The sequence below is a fragment of the Bos mutus genome, chromosome 28 (assembly GCF_027580195.1).
Source record: "Bos mutus isolate GX-2022 chromosome 28, NWIPB_WYAK_1.1, whole genome shotgun sequence".
NCBI lineage: Eukaryota > Metazoa > Chordata > Mammalia > Artiodactyla > Bovidae > Bos > Bos mutus.
The window spans coordinates 10,925,232-10,948,192 of NC_091644.1; the positions used below are offsets into that span (position 1 = coordinate 10,925,232).

Below are 22,961 nucleotides of genomic sequence, written 5' to 3' on the forward strand. Positions count from 1 at the left end.
CACTTTCACATGGAGGGAGAAAGAGACCAGCATTGCCTTGGTATTAAGAGCTGTGGGGCCTGAAGCAACTTCACCTCTTTGAGCTCCAGCTTCTGCCTGGTTAAAATGGGGATAACACTACCCACTCCAGAGGGTTGTTGTAACAACTGTGAGGTCCCAAATAACCATGCCTGGTGCGCAGTGGGTATTTCCAAGGATGTGAGCTTTGCCTCAACTGAGTATGGATTAAAACGTATTGGGTTTGCCAAAAAGTTTGTTCGGGTTTTTCTGTAATATCTTCTCCCGAATGATTTTTTTGGCCAACTCAGTATTTGCAATGGGGATAGCTAAAAAGAAATTTTGCTCTCAGTCTTGGCTTAGAGAAATCACCTGCCCGTGGCCCACCCAGCCTCCCCGGGACCCCAGGAGCTGCCGGAGTTGAGGTAGTGAAAAGATCATCAGGGAAGGGACAGACAGCAGTCAGACAGGTCTGGGGATCCCAAACCTCCTGCAGCCTCCGCTCTGCTGCAGGGGCCGAGTCCCAGGAAAGTCTCCCTCCCTGTCACTCTCTGGCTGACACCTGGCAACTCCCAGCTCAGTGCCTCTAACCAATAGAGCACTGGGATGTGCCTCGGCAGGCCCGGACACCCATGTTCACCCGACAGAGGATGTCCCTCCCTCCTGCCCGCCCCCAGCTCCGTGGCAAGCTGGAGCTCATTCGGCCGCAGACTGGCCTGGTGCGTAGGCTGCATGGATGAGGCTCCAGCCCCTGGCCCTGCCCAGGGAGTCTTGCCCAAGAGGCCCTGAGGCCCGGCCAGGCTGATGCTGAGCCAATTCTCCCAGGAAGCCAAGCCGAGGAGGGCGGCAACCCTGGGCAAAACCACTCAGGCCAGCTACCCCTCTGGCTCTAAGTGGAGTGTTGAGGGAGTGAAGAAGGAAAAAGTGAAGTCGCTCAGTCATGTCCGACTCTTTGCGACCCCATGGACTGTAGCCTGCCAGGCTCCTCCATCCATGGGATTTTCCAGGCAAGAGTACTGGAGTGGGTTGCTGAGTGGGGGACCCAAAAGAAGTGACTGAGGGGTCAGACCATGTACACGGGGCAGCTGGGACTCTGGGACTGAAGTTACTCAATTCCTTCTCAAGCAAAGCATGCAAGTCTCTTCTAAGACACCCACCTAAAATGCAAATATATATATGTATATATGTTTGTATATTTATGCATTTATATTTGGACTTCCCTGGTGGCTCAGGGGTAAAGAATCTGCTTGCCAATGCAGGAGACACAGGTTCAATCCCCAGGTCAGGAAGATCCTTTAGAGAAGGAAATGGCAACCCATTCCAGTATTCTTGCCTGGAGAATTCCATGGACAGAGAAGCCTGGTGGGTTACAGTCCACAGGGTCGCAAAAGAGTTGGACACGACTGAGAGATGAAAACAGCAACAACAATTTATATTTATCTCCAAACCACAAAACCTACCAACTCTGTGTAAAGTATAGCCATCATTTATTTATTTGCCTCTTTAACAAGCATTTTGGAATGTCTGCTACATGCCAAGCTTGGTGCTGGGTATCAGGGAGTCAGAGCCTGTATGTGGATAGGGCACCTTGAAGGTAGCTGGGATCCTGCCAGATGAGGGCTGCAACAGTGCTGGGGAAACTGGGGCAAAGGCAGAGGACCCACCTCCTTGACCTAGCTGGTGCATGAGGGCAAGCTCCACCTTGAGCAGAGCTTTGCAGGATGCCTAGGAGTTCACCAAGCAGACAGAGCAGAGAACAGAATATGTAAAGCACACACAAGGGGAAGTTCAGCTGGGGCCAAAGGGCCCTGAGTAGGTGCTGTAGCACCTCCTACATCTAGCATCTAGAGATGTGGCATCTCTAGCCGGGCTGTAGGTGCTAGAGGGCTACAAAGGAGTTTTAAGTAGAGTCGCGGAGGTGACAGCATCAGAGGTGCCTTATATTAAGGTCATGCTGGTGGCCAAGTAGAGAGAGGACAGAAGGGAAGCTGGAGGCAGACACTGGAGGGAAAGGCTGCTTCATAAGAGTGGAAAGGAGAGGTGACTTTGGAAACATTTGGAAGGTGGAGTCTGAGGTGTCAGTTCCCTGACTACATACTCCCACAGGCCAAGTTCTGGGCAGCGCAGCAGGGACATGGAAACCCAGTGTCATAGGTAGCAGTCCTAGGGAGGAGCCAGCGATGACTCCCGAGTTTCAGCTGGGGCAATGGGCCAATGACAGTCCCTAGTCCTGAGAGTCCCTAGCTCCTAGTCCTGACAGTGGCTTTACAAGAACTAGAACAAGGTTCCCCTTTCGCAAAACACTTCCCCACTATCCACCAGAACTTAATAAATGTGTAATCTGTGGGGACTACACTGTGAGCGCTCCTAAGCTGTGTAGTGCACAACATGTATGATCAAACACGACGGTCCCAACAGACACAATGCACTGAGCAAGCGCATGGTGTATCGGAGACCTGGAGTTCGGAAGGGAGGAACAGACAGATAAAACCTAGTCCCTGAAGGTAGAAACATAACAAAGAACAACCAAAGCAGAATGTTTACTAACCTTCCTTGCTTTCTTGGCATGAGAAATGAGAAATGGGATTATTTACTCTATGTAACTCAAAAAAGAGATAGTAGCTGCTCAAACAATGTGAATACATGCAACTATACAAGTCAGAGGGAGAAGGCGATGGCACCCCACTCCAGTCCTCTCTCCTGGAAAATCCCATGGACGGAAGAGCCTGGTGGGCTGCAGTCCATGGGGTCGTGAAGAGTTGGACATGACTGAGCGACTTCACTTTCACTTTTCACTTTCCTGCATTGGAGAAGGAAATGGCAACCCACTCCAGTGTTCTTGCCTGGAGAATCCCAGGGATGGGGAGCCTGGTGGGCTACCGTCTATGGGGTCACACAGAGTCAGACACGACTGAAGCAACTTAGCAGCAGCAGCAGCATACAAGTCAGAAAGCACCAGTTTTGAAAGACAAGGATTCGCCAAAACCCAGCCCAGGGATTGAACCCAGGTTTCCTGCATGGCAGGCAGCTTCTTTACTGTCTGAGCCACCAGGAAAGCCCAATTCTGGCCTTGGAGCTTATTAAAAATTAGATTTTTTTTTTAAAGGATCCTATATCCTGAGCAAAACATCAGCAATTGAACATAGCTGAGTGAAACCCATATGCTGAGAAAACTGGTACTTTCTGGATAACTGAGGGTTTCTATTTCCTTATCCTTCTATCTGAGCTTTACTGAACACCTTGGCTGCTCCAGGCTGTCTGGGATGCAGGAATGAGACCAAGCTGGTACCCTCACGAAGGTGGCAGTCCAGTCAGGGAGAATGCAGAGGGCTAGGGGAGTAAAGGGGAGCACCTGAGAGACCCCCGGGAGGAGGCAATGATAAAACTGAGATGTGCTAGAAGGAGAAGCTGAGAGACTTTATGCCAGTCTCCACAACAATGTCCAAAGCCCTGTGGACAGATCCCTGTTCTACAAATGGGAGAACTCTGTGAGTAGAGGGGAGATGATCATAGTCAGTGTTGGTGGGGGGTGAGGGGGCTTGTACAGACAGCCTTGCCTACCCAGGAGGTACAAATACTCAAACAGACTTCTTCAAGAGTCCTAGCTAGAAAAGGCCTCAATGCACACACAGGGAAACCGAGGGCAGACTCAGGGCCACCAAGTGGCTCCCTGGTGGAGATGGGAATTGGGTCTCCTGACTCTGATCACAGCCATTTTCCGGGGCCCCTTACTGCCCTGAGGATGCTAGTCAGCCCAACATCAGAGCAGTGCTGGGCAGGGAATGCACGTCTGGTTGGCTACATGAGTTCCCAACCACTGGAAACCACATAGACACAGAGGGGGAGGTATTTCCACACGGCACCAGATTCTCAACCTTAAAAAATTTCCGGCTTTCATTTCCTGAAAAAGATGTTTACAGGGGCATCCCTCCGGCTGAAGTCTGCTGGCAATCCAGTAAGAGTTTTTATTGAGTACAAACTACCTTCCTCGGCCTCCCCTCCTGGCGCCCTGGGAGGCGGTGCTCTCCACCCATTTTACAGATGAGCAAGCAGACCTGGAGAGCCCCAGAGGCCCTCTCATCCCAGGTTCCTCCTTACGGGCCTGATGGGAAAGACCAACCCCCTGCTAAGTGTCAGGCGGGAGTTGAGGTGGACTGGTCCAGGCTGAGTCCTCTGCCTGCAGGCAAGCCCAGTTGCTCATTCATGTCTGACTCTTCGAGACCTTCTAGACTGTAGCCCACCAGGCTCCTCTGTCCATGGGATTTTCCTGCAAGAATACTGGAGTGGGTTGCCATTTCCTCCTCCAGGGGCTCTTCCCAACCCAGAGACTGAACCCACATCTCCTGCAATGGCAGGCAGATTCTTTTACCACTAAGCCACCTGGGAAGCCTGAGCCCTCTGCCCACTGAGACTAGTGGCAGGTGGAGACCTGGCTCTGGGTCAGGCCCTTACTGGGCATCTCAGATCCTTGGTCTCACTGGTCTGGGCCCTGCCTGATTGTCACCAAGCCCTGGAACCACCCCACTCAGACGCTGCAAGGCCATGAAGGGTGCCAGCAGCCAGGCTGCGGTTTTGTGTTTGGCTAACTCTTGGCTTCTAAGTAATGAAGTGGAGAGAAGAGAGTCATAGTGAGAAGGCACTGTCCACCCACTCACCCTGCTGCGGGCAGTCTCTGGGGCCGCCCAGGACCAGCCCTGCTCAACACCAGTATGCTGGGTGGCAGCCAGTGGAGACAAGGCCCATCTGACAAACACCAGCTGTGGTCACCTTCAAGGCAAGGGAAGGAGGCCCAGGGGCCTGCACAGGCTCAGACCAGAGTGAAACCCACCCCTCGCTGCCCCTGTTGCCATCTGGGAGGCAGGACTTCCCTCCTGCTGTCTCTGTAAGTCACACGAATCCCAGTTTAGTTATCAAGGGCTTCCTGGCCATGTACACCCTGGGATTCTGGAGTGGCCTGACTCAGACAGGTTATCCTCTTGGAGGAGAGACAGGAACAGAATAGGGAACTGGAGGCCTAAAGAGGGCGAAGGGCCTGCCTGTGGTTACAAGGCAGAATCGGAGGTCCAGGGTGGAAACGACCTCAGCGAGCCAAGAAGTCCCAGTGCCCCCATGTCACTGACCGGTAAACTGAGACCCCGGGATGGGAAAGGACCTGCTGAAGATGACGTTGAATCAGTAAGAATCCCAGGATGGTCATCATGGGTTGACCCTTGGGGCCAGGACAGAGCTACCTGCTGTGACCCCAACCTCCACAGTCAGGGAAGTTGCAACACTTCCTTGTTTCCATGGTGACCAGCTATTGCTCCAGGAATACACTGCGATGTTTGTGTTCCCTCCTCTGTGCCAGTCCTGGGCCAGGCTGTGAGGACCTAGAGTGGAAAGAGGGGGCTTAAAGGGGGAGGCACAGACCCAGTACCCATTCTGGTGGATCACAGGCAACAGAGGGCAGAAGAGAGAGGAACAGGAGAATTTTCAGTGGAGGAAGAAACCCTAGGGTCGGAAAGCATCCAGGGGAGGGAGGTCAGAGGTGGCAGCTCTGGAGCTGGGCTCTTAGGGACGCAGAGGAGTTCACCAGGTAGGACTGGGTAAGGACTGATATAGGCAAGGGTGCCAGGGCTTGCGGGTGATGGCGTGTTAGAAAGTGACGGTGCAGAGCAGAGGGTATGAAAGCAGAAGGCGAATGCAAGACAACCAGGATGGGAGCCAGGTGCTAAGTGACAAGTGCAGACTAGGGTGTGAGAAACACCTCCCCATGCCTCTATTTTCCCAACTGCTCATTGGGCACTTTATGACAAACAGTTTATAGTTTCATGGGAGGTGACAAGCACGAAAGAAAAAGTGCACGTACCCACAGGACTCGGAGATCTGGGCCAGCTTGCCAGTCCCGAGCCCTCAGCCTGCTTGGCAGAGATCGGCAGGCATTCCCAGTGGGCTTCTAGGCACTCAAATACATCCACTAACATCCGCTTACTAACATCCATCTCACTAACGCCACTGACTACTCTGGTCAAAGTCACCAGCATCCTCATGTGGGTTCCTGTAAAAGCTGCCCAGTTGCTCTCCTTGTTTCCACCCTTGGCTCCTAGAATCTATACTCAGCTCACTAGGCAGAGGGATCTTTTTAGAAGATATGCCAGATAGTCTCAGTCCTTTAATTAAAATCCTCCAATGACTTCCAAATTACTGAGTGTGAGGTCAGAAGCCCTTCCTGGGCTCCATAAGGCCCTCTGTGACCTGGTCCCTGACCACCTTGCTCACTTCCTCTCCTATCTTCCTCCTGATCCTACTCCATCCAGTTACACTGGCCTCCCTGCCTGTCTTAGAGTATGCCAGAGGGTCTTTGCACACTCTGTTCCTGCTGTCTAGAGTGCTTTTCTCCCAAATGCTTATGGGATTCACTCCCTTATCTCCCTGAGATATCTATTCAAAGGTAGGCCTCTTCAGAGAAGCCTTTCCTGATCACTCTATCTAAAGAAGCCCAATTCTCTCATCTCCTTGTATCACCTTATCCTCTGTTTTCCTCAAAACACTTACCCTAACTCGGCATGACATTGTACATTAAGCTGTAGACTTGCTGACTGTCTCACCTACGAGAATGCAGTGGGCCTCTGTCAAGTTCACCACTAGATCTCCAAGGTCTGGAATAGTTCCTGGCAAATAGTAGGTGCTCAACAAACTTGACGAATGCATAAGTAATCCATCTTTCTTTTTTTTTTTTTGCTTTTCTTTTTTTAAAAAATTAATTTATTTTAATTGGAGGCTAATTACAATACTTCAGTGGTTTTGCGATACATTGACATGAATCAGCTTTCGTGGGTGTACACGTGTCCCCCATCCTGAAGCTCCTTCCCAACGGCCTCCGCACCCCATTCTTCAGGGTCATCCCAGTGCACCAGCCCCGAGCACCCTGTCTCATGCATCAAACCTGGGCTGGCGATCTATTTCACATATGGTAATATACATGTTTCAATGCTATTCTCAACTCATCCCACCCTCGCCTTCTCCCACAGAGTCCACAAGTCTGTTCTTTATATCTGTGTCTCTTTTGCTGTCTCGCATACAGGGTCATCGAGTAATCCATCTTTCTTAAAGAGCAGGGCAAGGGGAGGCACAGAAAGATCCCAGGCCTTGTACCCTCAGGGACAGAACACTGGAGGCTCCAGACCGGCCAGGAAACCTGGTTCTCAGGCTGGCAGCAGGCAGCAGGTGCTGCCCTCCCAGCGCACGGGCTCCCAGGTTTGGAAGGGAAGCAGGGCCTGGCCTCAGGGTCTGGACAAGCCCTGAAGGGAAAGCAGCAGCTGCTATTCATTGCGTGTCCCTGTTCCACACACACTCGCTCGACCTGGGCAATCCAAGGAATTAGCCTCGGGGAGCGGGCGATGGAAGGAGGCCAGGCTGGCTCACATGGAGGATTTAGTACCTTGCTGGCTTTGCAGCCAGCTTCCTTCCCTCTCTGGGCCTCAGTCTCCTAATCTGGGAAATGGGGATGAGACAGGGATAAGATAGGCTGGTTGCCCAGGTCCCAGCTGTCCCAACAGTCTGGGCATCTTTGCATCTTCAGAGACCTGGAAGGGACTGCACCAGGTTGAAACGAGGGTCACAAATTCAACCCATGGTCCCAGGCCAGGGTAACATTCTGCAGCCAGTTAGGCTAGACACCTGTGCAAGGGGTCTCGGGTGGGCTCCTGTTCTAGCCAGTGGGACACTGTTTCTAGCCAAGGTGACAGCTAGCAGAGTGCAGGGCAGCCCTGTCTGAGTCAGGAAGTGAAGGGGAGAGCCTTGTATTAGGGCAGCAGCCCCGGTGTAGGCGGGGGGGCGGGGAGGGAATGGGGGGCTGCTCGGCTCGGGGAGCCAGCTGGGTCTCTGGGGCATGGAGACCCAGAGGTTCTGGTGAGTACAGCCAGAGAGCCAAGGCCCAGGAGCTCTGTGAGATGAGGATGGTAGGTCCCAGGTGAACCAGGTGTCACTACCACAGCCACAGTGGGGCTTCCCTCTGAGTCTCAGTCAGCAAAAGGTTTCTGCCCAATGACAAGGCGGAGGATGGGCACACGCTGATGGTCAGGATGCCTGGGTTTTAGCTCCAGTTCTCCAAGCCAAGGACTTGCTCTGTGACCTTGGGGAGGCCTCTGTCTCTTCTGAGGTCAGACCCAGCAGCTAAATGAGAGGGTTGGCCTGGATAATCTCCAAGGCCTTTCTGTGCTGACACTGTCATCACGGCACATGGTAATAAGTGCTGTGACACTGGGCAGCATGCAGGGCACTGGCTCGCCCCTCTGACAGCCTAGGCGGGCACTGTCGGCACGCAATGCCAGAAGTTCTGACTAAATCCAGCACTCTCTGTAGACACGCCGGGTCTCTGGGGCCTCAGGATGCTTAGGCAGGAGGTTCCGACAGTGAGACAGGGGACAGAGCAGGGCAGAGAGGGGCTTGGGAAGAGGCAGATGGAGACAGACAGGGAGGGAGCAGTACTCACAGCCCCCTGGCTGTGCTCCTAGAAAGGGACCCCAGTTCCAGCGGCAGGTAAGCAAGCTGGGAGAAGCTAGAAAGATTTCCTTCTCAAAACAACGGGCATGTCTGACACTTAAAGAGCAGGTGCCAGGCCACTTTCTCTCCCTTGGACCCTAATGAGCCACTGTTGGGACATCCCCAGCCTGCTTCCATGTCTTAGACCATTTTCAGGTCAGGCTTGAGTTCTCCAAGCTGCCCAGGCTCTTACCAGAAGGCAGAGATAATAAGAAGGCCTGGAGAATTGAGGGGAGAGAAGGCGATGGCACCCCACTCCAGGACTCTCGCCTGGGAAATCCCATGGACGGAGGAGCCTGGGAGGCTGCAGTCCATGGCGTCGCTGGGAGTCGGACACGACTGAGCGACTTCACTTTAACTTTTCACTTTCATGCATTGGAGAAGGAAATGGCAACCCACTCCAGTGTTCTTGCCTGGAGAATCCCAGGGATGGGGGAGCCTGGTGGGCTGCCGTCTATGGGGTCGCACAGAGTCAGACACGACTGAAGCAACTTAGCAGCAGCAGCAGGAGAACTGAGAAAGGCTACCTCATCCAGGAAGCCCATTCTGCCCACTCCAGCCTGAACTCAGCTAGAGAGGAGAAGTCTCTGGGGAAACACCCATGATGCGAAAGGGAGTTCCCAAGAACTGACTTTACCCTATCGGCACAGTTCTGAGAGATAGTGAGAGGCATTCTTCCAGGCGCCACACAAAGTGGAACTTCCCAGGAGGAAGCAGATAGGAGGCAGGGAGCTGTCCCTGGAGGCATGCAAGCCTATAACATGCTCTGTGGGGATGTGGCAGAAGGACCGGAAGTCATCTGTGTAACAAGACATCAGATGAGGTGGCTGCCAAGCTCCCTTGCAGTCTTGAGAATCAAAGGTCCCATGAACACCCAGAATAGTAGTGTTTGGAGCCCCCAGAGCGGCAGGTCTGGAGGACCATCTCCCCTGGCTGGACAACCACACCTCTAGGGAGCTAGCTAGGAGGGCAGCCATCCACAAGGCAGAAAACTCTGAGAATCCTGGGCCCCATGTGGATTCCAAGCCCCAAAGCAGCTCCACTCCTGTGCCTATAGAAATCAGCCCTGTACACAAAGCACACACAGAAATGAAAGTGTCAACCTGGACTGGGGTGGGAGGAATCACAAAGCGATCCTTTTGCAGGAAATAAATCAATGCTGAGCTCACAGCTTCAGGGAAGTTCCTTTCACAGCCAGGCCCCATCACCAAACACCAGGCAAGAAATCACACTTGAGGTTTCCTCTCTTTTTCAAGGATTGGAAGCAAAAGGGGGTCCAAGAGCTTGGGGTGGAGTTGCGGGGGTGCTAAGCAAACCAGGCAGAGGGGCTGAGTGCCCAGGAGCCCCCTGACTTGCCCCCTGCCAGCCACAATGCCCACTCCCCAGAGTCCCACAAAATTAAGGGCAGGAGGGGTGTGAGCCAGGGAGGGAAAGTGACACATCCGCCGTCCCAGAGCGGGCCTGCCGGCGGGGGGAAAGCCAGCTGGGGCCCACGGCTCTCCCCAAGGCCCCAGGCTGCCCCCGCTCCCATCCCCGACAGCAGCATGACACCCCAGCTAACAGCTCACAACTGACTGATCCCGGCCCAGCATTCAGAAGACACCGCGCACTCCTCTCTAGGTAATGTTGTCAGGCCTCTCAGCCCAGGAAGAGGAGACATTAACCGGGGCAGGATAAACAGGCAGTGCAGCCAGCAGGGCTGAAACTGGCCTCCTGACCCACAGCAGGTAAGCCCTAAACCAGTCCTGCTCAGCCTCCCTAGAAAAGGGAGTGGGCGGGAACTTCCACCCTTCACCCTAATCCTAGCTCTTTCTGTCAACGTTGAATCCTGGTGTTCACGGAGGATGAGACAAAATGGTTTCAGCGGCAAGGGCAGCTGGCACAAGAGGCCACCCCCTGGGGCCACCCCAGCCGCCCCACTCCGAGCCAGGCCTGGTGTCCCAGGGGACCTACTGTTCTTAGTAATCTTGGTCAGGTCCGTTCTCCCTAGGCCTTGCCTTCCTCACCAGTCAAGCTGGTTTGAGAGCGGGGGTTTAAACACAGTGCCTCCGTGACTAGAGAGGTGAGACACAAATGAGTGGGAATCAGAGGGTCTGGACGAGAGGAGAGGAAAGACAAACCGCCAGTCACACTAACTCCAGTGTGGGTTCATCCCTCAGTCGTGTCCACCTCTCTTGCAGTGACTGCAGGGACTATACCCCACCAGGCTCCTCTGTCCATGGGATTCTCCAGGCAAGGATACTGGAGCGGGTTGTCATTTCCTTCTCCAGGGGATCTTCCCAACCCAGAGATCAAACCTGCATCTCCTGCATTGGCAAGTGGATGGATTCTTTCCCACTGCCACCATCTGGGAAGTCCAGTTCATTTCAGTCGCTCAGTCATGTCCAACTCTTTGTGACCCCATGGACTGCAGCACAGCAGGCTTCCCTGTCCATCACCAACTCCTGGAGCTCACTCAAACTCATGTCCATCGAGTTGGTGATGCTGTCCAACCATCTCATCCTCTGTTGTCCCCTTCTCCTCCCGCCTTCAATCTTTCCCAACATCAGAGTCTTTTCAAATGAGTCAGCTCTTTGCATCCGGTAGCCAAAGTATTCAGATTCAGCATCAGTCCTTCCAAGGAATATTCAAGACCGATTTCCTTTAGGATTGACTGGTTGGATCTCCTTGCTGTCCAAGGGACTCTCAAGAGTCCAGAGCCAGTGTAATTTTAGACCCTCAGATGAAGGCTGTGGTTCTTACACTGCTTTCAGCTGTTCAAACTCATTCAAGGATTGGAACAAAGCTGGGGACCACCTCTGCAGAAAACTACATTAATTGCCAAGGAGTGCAGGCAGGCTCACCACCCCTGCAGGTTGGGTGCAAGGGCCTCTCCTCTCACAAAGCCAGCAGATCTTCAAGGCCTATCTCTAGGGACAAGGAAGGGTCCCACCCCTCTGCCAAGCTGGCCTTGCTTTGGGGCCTGCCCAACCACAAACGGATTTGTGGTCTGGTAACAATAAAAGAAAAGGAGGCCAGCGAAAGTGACGGACCTGCAGGTTTGAGGGGGTGGAGATCAGGTAGAACTGCTGAGAGACAGGCTGGCGGGCTTCTGTCCTCACACTCCCCATCACGGACACCCCCTGGGGAAGGCCGCTCTTCACTAGGAAAACCAGCCACTGGCTGAGCTGTAAGATGGCAGAGCTGGGGCCACCTAGGCTCACCAGGAGGTTCCACTGGGGTCTTCATGAGTTATTGTGCATTAAAAAGGGAAGTGAGAGGTGTGTCCTATGGCTTAGTAAAGCCTGGGTGAGCCAAAGGGGCTGGTGGTTTCCCGGGAGAGGCTGTGCTCTGCCATCTGTCCTTCCTTTTGTGTACTGGTGTCCGTGAGGACCCATTTTGAGAACCTGGATGTGGTCTCAGCTCGCGATTTTCAGGTGAGGAAACTGAGGCTCAGCAGAGCCTGTGACTGGCCTAGGGTCCCAGAGTCAGTGACCATCCCGCACAAGTCTGCACAGAAGTTGACGGCCGACGAGACTCAGCCCCTCCTGCCTCTCCTTTGCTCCACACCTCTGCCCCAGGAAGAGTCTGCGGGGGCAATACGATCATTGCTCACCTCAATTTATAGGGGACGAAGATGAAGTTCCGAGGCAGGAACCCAGATACAAATCTCTGCCTTCAGAACACCTCTCCCAGGGGAACAGGCTTCCCTGCTAGGGTGAATGAGGCCCCATGGATCGGGGCCTCCCTGAGATGCCCCAGCAGTCCTGCCTGCTCCAGAGGGGAGACTGCAGACCACGGCAGGGGCCTGGTGTCAGGAAACCTGGGTCCCAAGCCTGCCTTGGTTGGCCCTGAGGTACCAGGTGGCCTTGGGCAACACCTCTGAGTCTCTTCGTAGTTCACTCTGAGGTGAGGCACTGCTAACAGCTGGCCAGGGGTCATGGGAGCAACGGCCGTGACAGCGACCGAGGCGACCATGTCTTGGGCACATACTATGCGCCAGACCCTGCCTGTGCTCCATCTTCTCAACCCAAGGGGAAGGCCACATGCTCTTTTTTATACTATTAGTGAACCTGTTCTGCAGACATGGAGCTGCCCAAAGTCATAGATGTCACAGAGGCTGGAGTTGAGAGTTGATCCCGGGCAGTGTAAGAACCTAAAGCCAAGGAGCTGCCCAGGAAATGCTGGGTATTAGGATGTTTATGCAAGTCTTGGGTTAGTTGCTTTAAAGATGTAAACAGCAGAAGCCCCAAAACAATGACATCAATAAGGAAATTCCACCCCTCCGCACTCAGAACACTCAGTCCCCCTCAGTGAGACACCCTGGTGCAGGGGATCCACCTCAGTGTGTGACATGCGGCCAGCCCCTTCACCTCTCTGGACTTTGGGTTTCCCCACTGCAAAACGCGAAGGTGGGACAGGGACCCTGGGAGGGCCCTCCCCACCAGCAAATGCCGAAAGGTTTCGGGACCCTTCCCCCAGAGGCTGCCATGCCCTAACTGTCCCTCAGTCGGAGTGCTGCCTGGGCCGAGCCAGGTGCCCCGCTTCCCAGCGTTGGCCGCGGTCTACCAGGGGGCAGGACGGGAGTTTGGACAGGAGCCTGTGCACAGGGTGAGGTCCAGGCACCTGGGTCTGCTTCCTCGTCCCGAGATGACACAGGTGACTCCCAGGGCGGAGTGAGCAGGCTCCCTCCCTGCTTCTCCATCCACAGAGGAAGTGTTAGCAGGAACAGGAGAGCAGACCACTAGTCCTTCCGGGTGGGGCTGGGGGACTGGAGGCAGCAGTCACCCATCTCCTTGGACTAAACAGGCCTGGGCAGATGAGAAATCTTGTACTCTCCCTAAAGAGTTTCTGTTTTCCTCCCCTCAAACATCCAGTGCAACCAACCTATTATTACCTTTCAAGAAATATGCTGCTGGGTTGGGGCTCACTGCCATATCCTTCCTAGCTGCATAGGATCTGAGGGTCAAGACAGAAAGTGTCCTCCTTAGATTCATTTGGCCCTTCCCAACTCAAAGATGGAACATCACTCATTTCTGAGCACCAAAGGGTGGCTAGCCGGACCGCACCAGGCCAACAATAGGTGCTCAATAAATGTTTAATGAACTAATGAGCTGGAGAGACAGGGTTCCAGGCTCGGGTCTGCCATTAATTCGCTGTTGTCTTTGGATACAGACAATTGTTTCTTTCCATAGTTGGGTTTCCTGGGCCAGAAAAAAAGGACAGACCAAGTAATCCTTACAGCCCCTCAATTCTATAACACATACTTAGGGGTGCAACACATAGGCAGGGAGATGGCAGAGTAGGAAGAGGTTTCAAACACCTCTCCCCACTGCTCCAGAGAGAAGAGAACAGGATGTAACTGCTGGGTGGGACCCTCCTGGGCAGGGGTTCTGAAAGCATCGCTGCCACCCACCGCCCCCTCTTCTGCAAGTGCCAACCTCTGTGGGTGAATGACTAGAGCTGTCAGGCAAGGAAAATGGGGGCAGGGTAGGAGAAAGGACAGAAAGTAGGTGCAGTGTCCGTTTAAGCCAGATATCAAAATAATTCCAAAATAATTTTAGAAGAGCCATTGAAAGTACAAAGAGACTATATTTTAAATAACCCCCATCCCTGACATTCAGATTAACTCTGCCACTCTCTGGCAAAGCTATAATCTGCACTGAGGTGGACCCTCCAAGAGATCAAGAATCTGGAACAGACTGATGGGAGAAGAAGGAGAAAGGCCCTGTGGTCTGGGAGCCTGGGAAAGACAGGCCTGAGTCCTCAGCAGAAACCCTGGCCAGCGGAGGCAATGACCCTGAGTCTGTGTCTAGAGAATGCCAACTAGGGAGTCAGCTTTGAGACAAAAAAGTGCCGAATAAAGTAGCCTTCTCCAGAGGGTTTACTGGCCCTTGGACAATTCCAGACCTGTCCTGATGTCTACAGGTACAAAGATTACACAGAACAAAAGTCCCTGCCACCCTGACACTACCAGCCATCCAGGCACTGGGCCAGTCCCTACCCCTCTGAAGGCCTCAGTTTCCCTACTTGGCATAGTGAAGACTTTTAGCGAGATGGTATCTCAGGCCACAGCTGCTCTGACAGTCCACGATGCTAAGATTCTATGGAAAAGCACATCACCTACACCATTCAGACCCCCACCCCGGAGACCTGGGAGGGGAGTCCCCAGTCCCCAGCCGGCTGGCTGAGGCTGGGGCTAAGTGGAGTCCCCACACCGTCTGTCCTCAACAGCCTGCCACGGCTGAAATCTTCGAGTGGTTACAATTACAGCCGGGCTAACAGGATTAGGGGAGCATTGAAATCTAAGAAATCTAATTAGCTCAGACACCCCGGCCTCCCCCAGCACGATCCACAGTAACCCCAGCAGCTGGGCCTGATAGGCGGGGCCTGGGGCCCTCCTGGGCCACAGTCATTACCTGTGCAGGTGTGCCAGGCTGGGCCAGGCTTCCTGGGGAGCCGCCAGCTCAGCTGCCCGACTGCTCCCTGCTCTGGACCCCCGCCACCTGCAGCCTGGTCCTGGGATGCCACTGAGATGGGCTCCAGAAAACTCAGTGCAGGGGCCTGGTCAGCAGAGGGGGCAGTGCTAAGGGGCAGAAGGAATCCAAGGGCCCCCACAGGGCGGCTACCCCACACGGCTTGGGGACTGACTCAGCCAGAGGAGGGGCAGGCTGAGTCAACGTCTGTATCTATAGAAACCATCACAGCCCAGGGAAGAGCCTTGGTCTGCATGGGGATCTGGGGCCTAGAAACATCTCTGCTTCCTGCTCCAGGGCCAGGGATGGGGGTAAAGCCCCATGCACAGACATGTGTGCCCTGGGCAGTCATGGCAGGATCTGGGGTTCAGAGCAAGCTCTGGCTGTAAGACACTGTGCCCTAAGAAAAGGGCGCAGTTGCTCAGGGCGTGAGCCATGTGCTGCCAAAGTGGGGGGCAAGTGAGCCTCCCCAACCCCTCCTGGGCACACCTCCTGCTACTTAACCTCAGTCCCCAGTTCCCCATTCTGGGGGTCCACATGGATTTCTGCACCCTTGTCCCTGCCTGGCTGGTACACTGGGAAGGCACCAACACACTCGCCATCTATAAGGCCTGACATTGAGAACGGCTGCAGCAGGGGATATTTCACCTCCCTAAACCTCAGTTTTCTTCTCTGCTAAATGGGGCTGATTCTAAACAGCAGCTAGCTTCCGCCACTGCTCTTGGAGTTAGGCAAAGTTGGACAGCACTTCTTAATCCACCAAGTGCTGTACAAAGGCGAGGGGCTGTGGTTATTACTGTCATCATGCGCCCATGGCAGGCAGCCAGCCGGTGGTGGTTAATTATTTATTTGGACTGATCTTCCTGCCCTTGCTGGACTGGAAGCTCCTAAGGAACAGGAACTGTCTTACACATTTCAGGGTCTCTCACAGGCCACGGTCCTCACACTGGGGACTCTCAGGAAGTATCTTCAGCAGCAGTGCTAGGGCCCTGACCCAACCCCACTCCCTGCTACATATCTCCTTTCTTCTTCTAACTGATCCAAGGCAAGTGCCAGGAAGCAGAGCTGGCACGCAGACACAGACAAGTGACAGTGAGCCCCTAAGACAGACCCCGCTCTGCTCCCCACAGGTCACTCCCAATAAGGGCTGAGGCAGCCAATTGAAAGGTGTCCTCTCGCCCCAGGGAAGTGTGGCCTGCCTGGGCACTGGTATTGAATCTGGGATCATTCATCAAAGTGCTAGTCTGTGGTCTGGAGAACCCCTAGTTCCTTAAGCCCAGCGAAGGTCAGCAGGGGTTGATTTCCAGAAGGTATGCAGCCGAGCATGCCAACAGTCAGAGCTATCCACTAAAGGCAGAAGCTGCCCAGAGGTGGTGAACACCCTGTCATGGGGAGCATGCAAGCCAAAGCTGGACAATAAGCTTCCAGGAGGTGTGTGGATGGGAGAGCAGTATCTGGCAAATGCTTCTAACACCTCCAATTTAACCCCTTGGTGCTCCATTCATTCTGCACCCACAGCCTGCCAGGCCTTCAGGGGACACACGTCCAGGGATTTCACACCCATATCTGCCTCATCCTCACAGCAACCATGTGGCATCAGAGTTGGGGGTGGGGTGGTCCTGCCTTTGGACCCATTTTACAGATGCGGAAACTGAGGCCCAGCTGAGTAAAGCTATGAGCCGGAGGCAGCCAGCCAACTACAGCCTCCTGACACCTTTCCCCTATCTCCTCAGGTGATAGGAAATGTTTGCATAATCCTGACAGGTTTCTGGACTCTTTCCTCAGAGCCTGTGCTTAGCACTGGTTTTCTCAGCCTCTCATCTTCCCTGAGGGCCACAGGGTCCAACCTCAGGATCACCCCTGGAGCTTCTAGCCTAGGCAGGCTTTGCCTCCCCTTGTCATCAGGGTAGAGCTCTAGGGATAAAGAGCCACCCCCCACCTCCGCCCAGAGGGCGTGGACAGAGGCCACTGTGTCCTGCTGAGAGGTCAAAGCAGTCACCAGGCAAGGCTGCAGCAGGGTTCAGAGTAATTACAGCAGCCCAGCCTTTGTTGTCCACACAAAACCTAAGGAGCCTCATAAAGATGAGGTGGTGATAGGAGCCAGGCTAGGGCCCTGGGGAGCAAAGTTATGAATGAAAACGTATGGGACTCAGTCAGAACCTGGCAGGCCCTGCTTCCTGGTTCTGTGACAGAGTGCCCAGAGAAGCTTCCGGAAATTAACTTGTTGGTGCCTGAATCTCTTATAGCAACATCTCACGTGAGACGAGAGTCATGGCTGCCTGTTGGATGCTGGCCCATGCCAGAGAACTCAGAACTTCACACACACGGGGACTCTTGTGACAAAACTCTCAGGACACAGCAGGCTGCCAAGTGTCTACCTTCTTTACCCACCCCCATCTCTGTCAATCAGGAAAAAAGTGAAGTCTGCTGCTTAGGGGGTCCTTGTCTCTGCAATTTTCCATCGATGGCGGACACCTGTCCTAGGCTGGGGCACGTGTCTGGAGACCAGGGATGGAGATAATGCTGTCACTGGGGGAGTGTGTTTGTGGGGGGGGGTGCGGGGGGTGGGGAACAAAGACAGAGACAGAGGAAAAGCCCAAGTCTCTGGACCTTTTTTTGCTCCTGGCTGAGAAAGGAATGAGGCTCCTCCTCTTCTCCCTTTCCTTAGGAGGAAAAAGGGACGTTTTGTCCCCATAAAGAAGCCAGCAATCCTTTTATGCAGAGAGAGGACTAGTTATCAAAGTTTCCCGTAAGTCCAGCCATTACTTATTCCCAACTCTTCTCTGTGAGCCATACCCCGAATGACTGAAATCCCAACTCCAAAACCATTTAAAACTCTTGAGAAAACTCCCTACTGTTCCCCGCCCCCTGCACCATCCCACCCAGGTCACCAGCTCCGAAGTCTACGGTTCTAAGATTTACACCTGAAAACAGCATTTCCTAACCTCGTGACTTGGGACCAGGAGATGCTTCTGTCCTGTTGGGTAAAGCAAAACCCAACTGAAAACATAAAACTCAGAAGAAAACACCCTCAGTCACACGTGCTCTGCGGCTTTCAATGTGTCTTTTGTTTGATGCCGGTGCTTCAGTATCTTCAACCTGAAGACAGAAAGGTCAACACAAGTCTCGGGGCATTCTCAAACCGGGCCACAAGGGCTAGGCAGCGGGCAAGTGAGAAACCAGGAATGTCCCCCAGTCTGGATTCCCTCAGAAAGCAGCCAGGACAGAGAAAGTTACTGGCTTACTCGCTCATCTAAACTTCCCTGAGAGCAACTTTTAAACTCCCGGGACCATACTACAAACGGCAGCACAGGTCAGTCAGAATTCTTCACCAGCCAGGCTGCCCATTCTCCAGCGACAGCGCCTGCCTCTTTATCTCTACCTTCAAGAAACAATAATAAGCAAACCCAGGCACCTCTGGGAACAGCCTCTGGCCTCCTGCCCTGCCCTGTGTAACCAGCCTGTCCTCACACCCACCAGGGAGGAGACGGCACTGGTTAACCCTCTGGTCTACCAGGCCCTGTTCCCGGGGTTGCGGCAAGGAGACAAACTGTTGCTCAAGAAAATCCTCCAGAAAACCCTTGGCACCAGGAAGCAGCTCCAGGCAGCTCCTGCCCAACGCTAAGCCAGGGGCTTCCAGAAGCAGCTTTCCCCTGCCCTTCTAAATCAGTAAGGGTTGGGCCCTACTCTCCCATGCCCTAGGCTGTCCACCCAGGGGGCTCCAAATGGCCATGGCAGAGCAAGAAGGAAGAAAAAGCCTGGCCGAGCAGTGCCCTCACCCTGCCAGCCCAGCCGCCAGCTTCTTGGAGGACCTCTGAGAGAACATTTGTTTGGGCTGCCAAGTTAAATCTTCCTCCCTCATGTCAGGGCACTGGAAAAGCAGTCAGGGGGGAGGAGAAGGGGGAGAGCGGGGGAAGCAGCGGGAGGGAGCCAGGCGGGCAGGCTTTCAGAGCCCCAGTTACTCCGGCACTGCCTGCCCAGGAAGCTTGCGGCTCCCAGGCAGCCAGCCGGGGCTCTGGACACCCAAGCAGGGGCCCGGCCGCCAGCCCTCCGGGGTCAGGCGCCGGGTGCCAGGCGCCCTGGGTCCTCGCCCGCGGAGAGGCCCTCCCTCAGTGCCCTGCCGGAGGAGCGAGGTGGGAAGGAAGGCAAGGGAGGAAAAAGTTTGTGGGAGGTAGAGGGGTCGGGCTGGGCCGCCCTGCCGTCCGGTTGTCCCCCGGGGAGGGGTGGGGGGCCCCGGCCGGCAGCCCTGGCGCGCCCCCGCCCGCCCGCCCTCCGGCTCGGGTTGTTTACATTCCTGGAGTGTCTTTTAAACCCGGGGCTGAGGCCGGCTCCCGGCCTTCTCCGGCGGCTCCGGGGCAGTCTCCCGTGAAAATCTGCTGGCGCACAATGGCCGGGAAGACGGCTGCCCCTAGCCCGCGCCCCCGCTGCTCCGGGGCGGGGAGCCTGCCCTCCGCACCGCGCCCTCTCCTCGCCCGGCTGGCTTCCTGGACAGATGTCCCTGGCGAGGGGGCGACGCGCGCCCGCTGCCCGCGCTCTAGACGCCGAGGCCGCGCTCCCCACTGTTTTCCCCCCAGCCTAGACGCCAGGAATGTGAATCAAGCTTCCAGAGCCCGCCCCCCACCCCAGCTCCAGCCCCAGCCCCGGCCCGGCCCCCCAACCTCCGCCCCGGCCGGCCTCCCACTCCCCCGGGGCCGCCGTCGCCGGAGACGGAGAGGAAGAAAGAACACGGGGAAATTACTTTCGTATTTGCAACGCGCGCGCGCACACACACGTTCATCTCCCCCCTGGGCTCCCCTCCTGGTCGGGGCAGCCCCATCCAGGCTTTGGCCTGAAGGCTCCCCGGGTTTCTAAAGATCTACCGGAAGACCCTTCACACACCCCTTGGCGTTCCCCGCTAGTACGGTGCACCGCGTCTCCCCGGGCAATTTGCACACAAACAACTTAACCGCGCCCCCCACTCCCATTTACCAAAGTGTGTGTTTCCCCTGGAAATTCAGATGCACAACTTAACACCACCACCCCCTTGCCGCCCCGAAATCCGGCGCCTTCCCGGGCGGCTCTCCTACACACAGGCGCACAACTTCGCGTCTTTCCAAAGGAAAGGAGGGAGACAGAGGTGATCCTACCCCGGTCCTTCTCTCCCTCCTTGCCCGAATCCTGGTCCTGCCCGGCCCCCGGGTGTACGGAACCAGGGTTGCAGGCGCGCCGGCAGGAGGCGGGCACCAGGTCCGCGCGCGCACAACTGCACTCACGCCCCGCACACCCGAAGAGCCCCGAACCCCGCGCGCAGACCAAGCCGGCTCCGCGCAGCCGGGCATTCCTCGGTCGCCTGGGCCTCGGCCCCGGGTCGCCAAGAAGAGCGCAGCGGAGCTCTGCCGCCGGGCACTCGCCCGGCTCGCCAGGTCCCAGCGGACCCTAAAAGGGAAAAAGCTCCAGCACCCGGCGCTCCACTATCGCACCCCAGGAGTACAAGGAGAGCGGGAGGAAGGCCTGGGGCCAGCGGACGCCCGGGTCTGGCCCCAAACTTACCCGGTGCTGCGAGCGCCGCTGCTGCCGCTGGAGGACGCGCCGCTGCCACAGCCACCGCTGCCCGGCAGGGCCGGCTCCGGCCGGGAGGAGCTGCGAGGGCGCCGAGACGGGCTCCGCGCCGGCTTCTGCTCCGCGCCGACCGGGGCTGGGGTCACCGCGCTGCGCCGGCGCTGCTCGCTTGCTCGGCCGCCCGGTCGCTGCTCGCCGCCCGCCGCCTGGCCGATCGCTCTCCCGGGCGCCCGCCGCCGCTCGCTTTTTTAATGTCCACAGACAGTGAAAAGGAACTCGGCGTTAGGGGGTGAGTAAGTGAATCAACTCGCCCGGAGCCGAGCAAGTTGAAGTGTCAGATTACATTGGCTATTCTATTTCCAAAGGGCCCCGCGCCGCCGGCCGGCCGCAAAAGCCGGTGCGGAACTAGGGATGGAGGGAGGAGCGGAGCGCAGCGCCAGCGCCGCCGCCGCCGCCGCCGCCACCGCCGCCGCCAGCGCTCAGCTCGGCTTGCCTAGCGCTCTCTGCGGTCTCGCCTTTCTCTCGGTCTCTTTCCGCCTCTCTTTCTCTCCCTTTCCTTTCCCTCTTTTTCTCCCTTTCTTCCGAGATTCTCGGTCTGGGCGCTCTCCAAGCTTTTTCCCCTCTAGGGCTCTGATAGGCTTCGTGCGTCACCCACTCCCCCACTCCCACTCATCTCCTTCTCTCTCTTCCCTCCACTGCTCCCTGGACGCTCCCACCCACCCCCTCCCTAAATGCGACCTCACCCCCAGCTGCCCCAGCAAGTTTGGAGCAGGAGAGAAATACTGAGCCTAAGATGTGTTCACACTGGGAAGGAGGCTGAAATCACCAGTCTCATCGGAGTGTCCCCCGCTCTGCTCTCACGCCCCCGACAGGAGTGCGCTCGGGGCTGCGAAAGCTGTCAGGTACCAGTACTAGGGCTGAGCGAGTTGCTAACGAGATTGCCAAAGCCTTCCGCTGGAGAAGGCTTTGGGGTTGCTCCTAAAGCCCGTGGGCTGGCGGGTCGGGGGAGCAGAGGACGCCAGCCCCCTCCCACCAAAGGCCATGTTGGAGAAGGCTGGAGCGCTGGGTAGAAGCGGTGCGCAGGGTCTGTCCCCCGCACTCCGTGCGGTCCAAAAGCGCTTGGATTCCCCAAGGCCCCGCGGGAAACATCCCAGGCCCAAAGTGCGCGGGCGGTGGGCGGCAGGGGCTGGGGGTGGGCGGGAGAGAAGGGAGAGGTGGCGCAGGATTCCGGCTTAGGGCTGTGCACTGTCCCAGGAGTCGGGGAGAAGGATGGCACTCACAAGGTGTAGTTGGATACAGCCGCTCGCGGGGTTCCCCGGGCAGACCCACCCTTGAGAGCACCTAAGTGTGCACCCACTTCAGCTCACGTCCGCTGCCCCTCACACGGAAACTCCTACCCAAACGGCACACGTTTGCACCCACACTCAGTATTACTAACACGCTTCCACACGCACACGCACCCACACACACGTACACTTGCGCTCTCAAATATGCCAGTGTACATGGCAAGCGCGCACACACCACTGTACAAACCCACATACACTCAAAACACAAAACATCTCCCTGTGCACGAACTCCTCACATTCAGGTACACATACAAACACATCCTTCCACGTCCTCTTCCATACCCCTTCCCCTCAGCCCCGGTACTCATGATCTGCGGTACCCTCAGTCCCAAATCATAATCAGCGCCCGCGCAGCCCGGGTTGGACACAAACACGCGCGCACGCGCGCACTCCCCTCCCCGCGCCAGCTGGGGAGGCTTCGGCCGGGCGCCGGCTTCGGATTCCAGGTGTAGTGGCGGTTCCGCGCTCCGCGTTTTCCAATCCGCCGCGGTGTTGGAGGCGAGGCGAGGAAGGGAGCTGGAATAACAAAGGCAAGTTGGGGAGAGCGCAAGGGGGCGCAGCCCCGGCCGGGCCGCGGGGGGAGCCTTGCTCGGCCGGGGCTTTAGAGGCTGCTGGGTCTCGGGCGCCAGGAGCCGGAGCCCGGGAGCCGGGATGGGGGTCGAGGGGCGGGGCCTCTGCGTGACGTCAGAGAACAATGACACCGCCGCTGGGGGCGGGGTGGGGGGAGGCGGGCACCGGGAGAGAGCAGAGGCGGGGGTCTCCCCGGGGGCTTGAGACTAGCGGAAGACGTACTGGCCCGGCTAGGGCCGCTGCCTGATTGACGAGGCCCGCTTGGGAGAGCGGACGTGCCACGCAGATTCGAGGATGGCCCCAGGCCTCCTGAGCAGGGATCAGCGCGGACCCTGGGCCAAAGAGGGAGCAGGCCGGAGTACCATCCCCCTCAACCCTCTTTTTAGAACATCCTTCAGAGGGCTTCTCTGACCCCGGCTTGAACTCCTTCAGGGCCGGCGAGATCATTCCTTCCACCACCGGAGGGAGAAGAGGCAAAATGAATTTGCCAGCCCTGAATTCATTCTCAAGGCTACGCTATTCTGACAGCCAG

At 56.2% G+C, this 22,961-nt stretch overlaps 1 long non-coding RNA gene across 3 annotated transcripts in view; it reads right to left on the bottom strand.

Annotated features, from left to right (window-relative positions):
• The window catches only part of LOC138986119 (uncharacterized), a 69,872-nt gene extending 48,936 nt beyond the window's left edge, over window positions 1–20,936 (bottom strand). For all 3 annotated transcript variants that reach the window (XR_011463015.1, XR_011463014.1, XR_011463013.1), the window contains exon 1: window positions 20,505–20,936. This is a non-coding gene — a long non-coding RNA (uncharacterized lncRNA). The remainder of the gene's footprint in view (window positions 1–20,504) is intronic.
• Window positions 20,937–22,961: the final 2,025 nt, after the last annotated feature.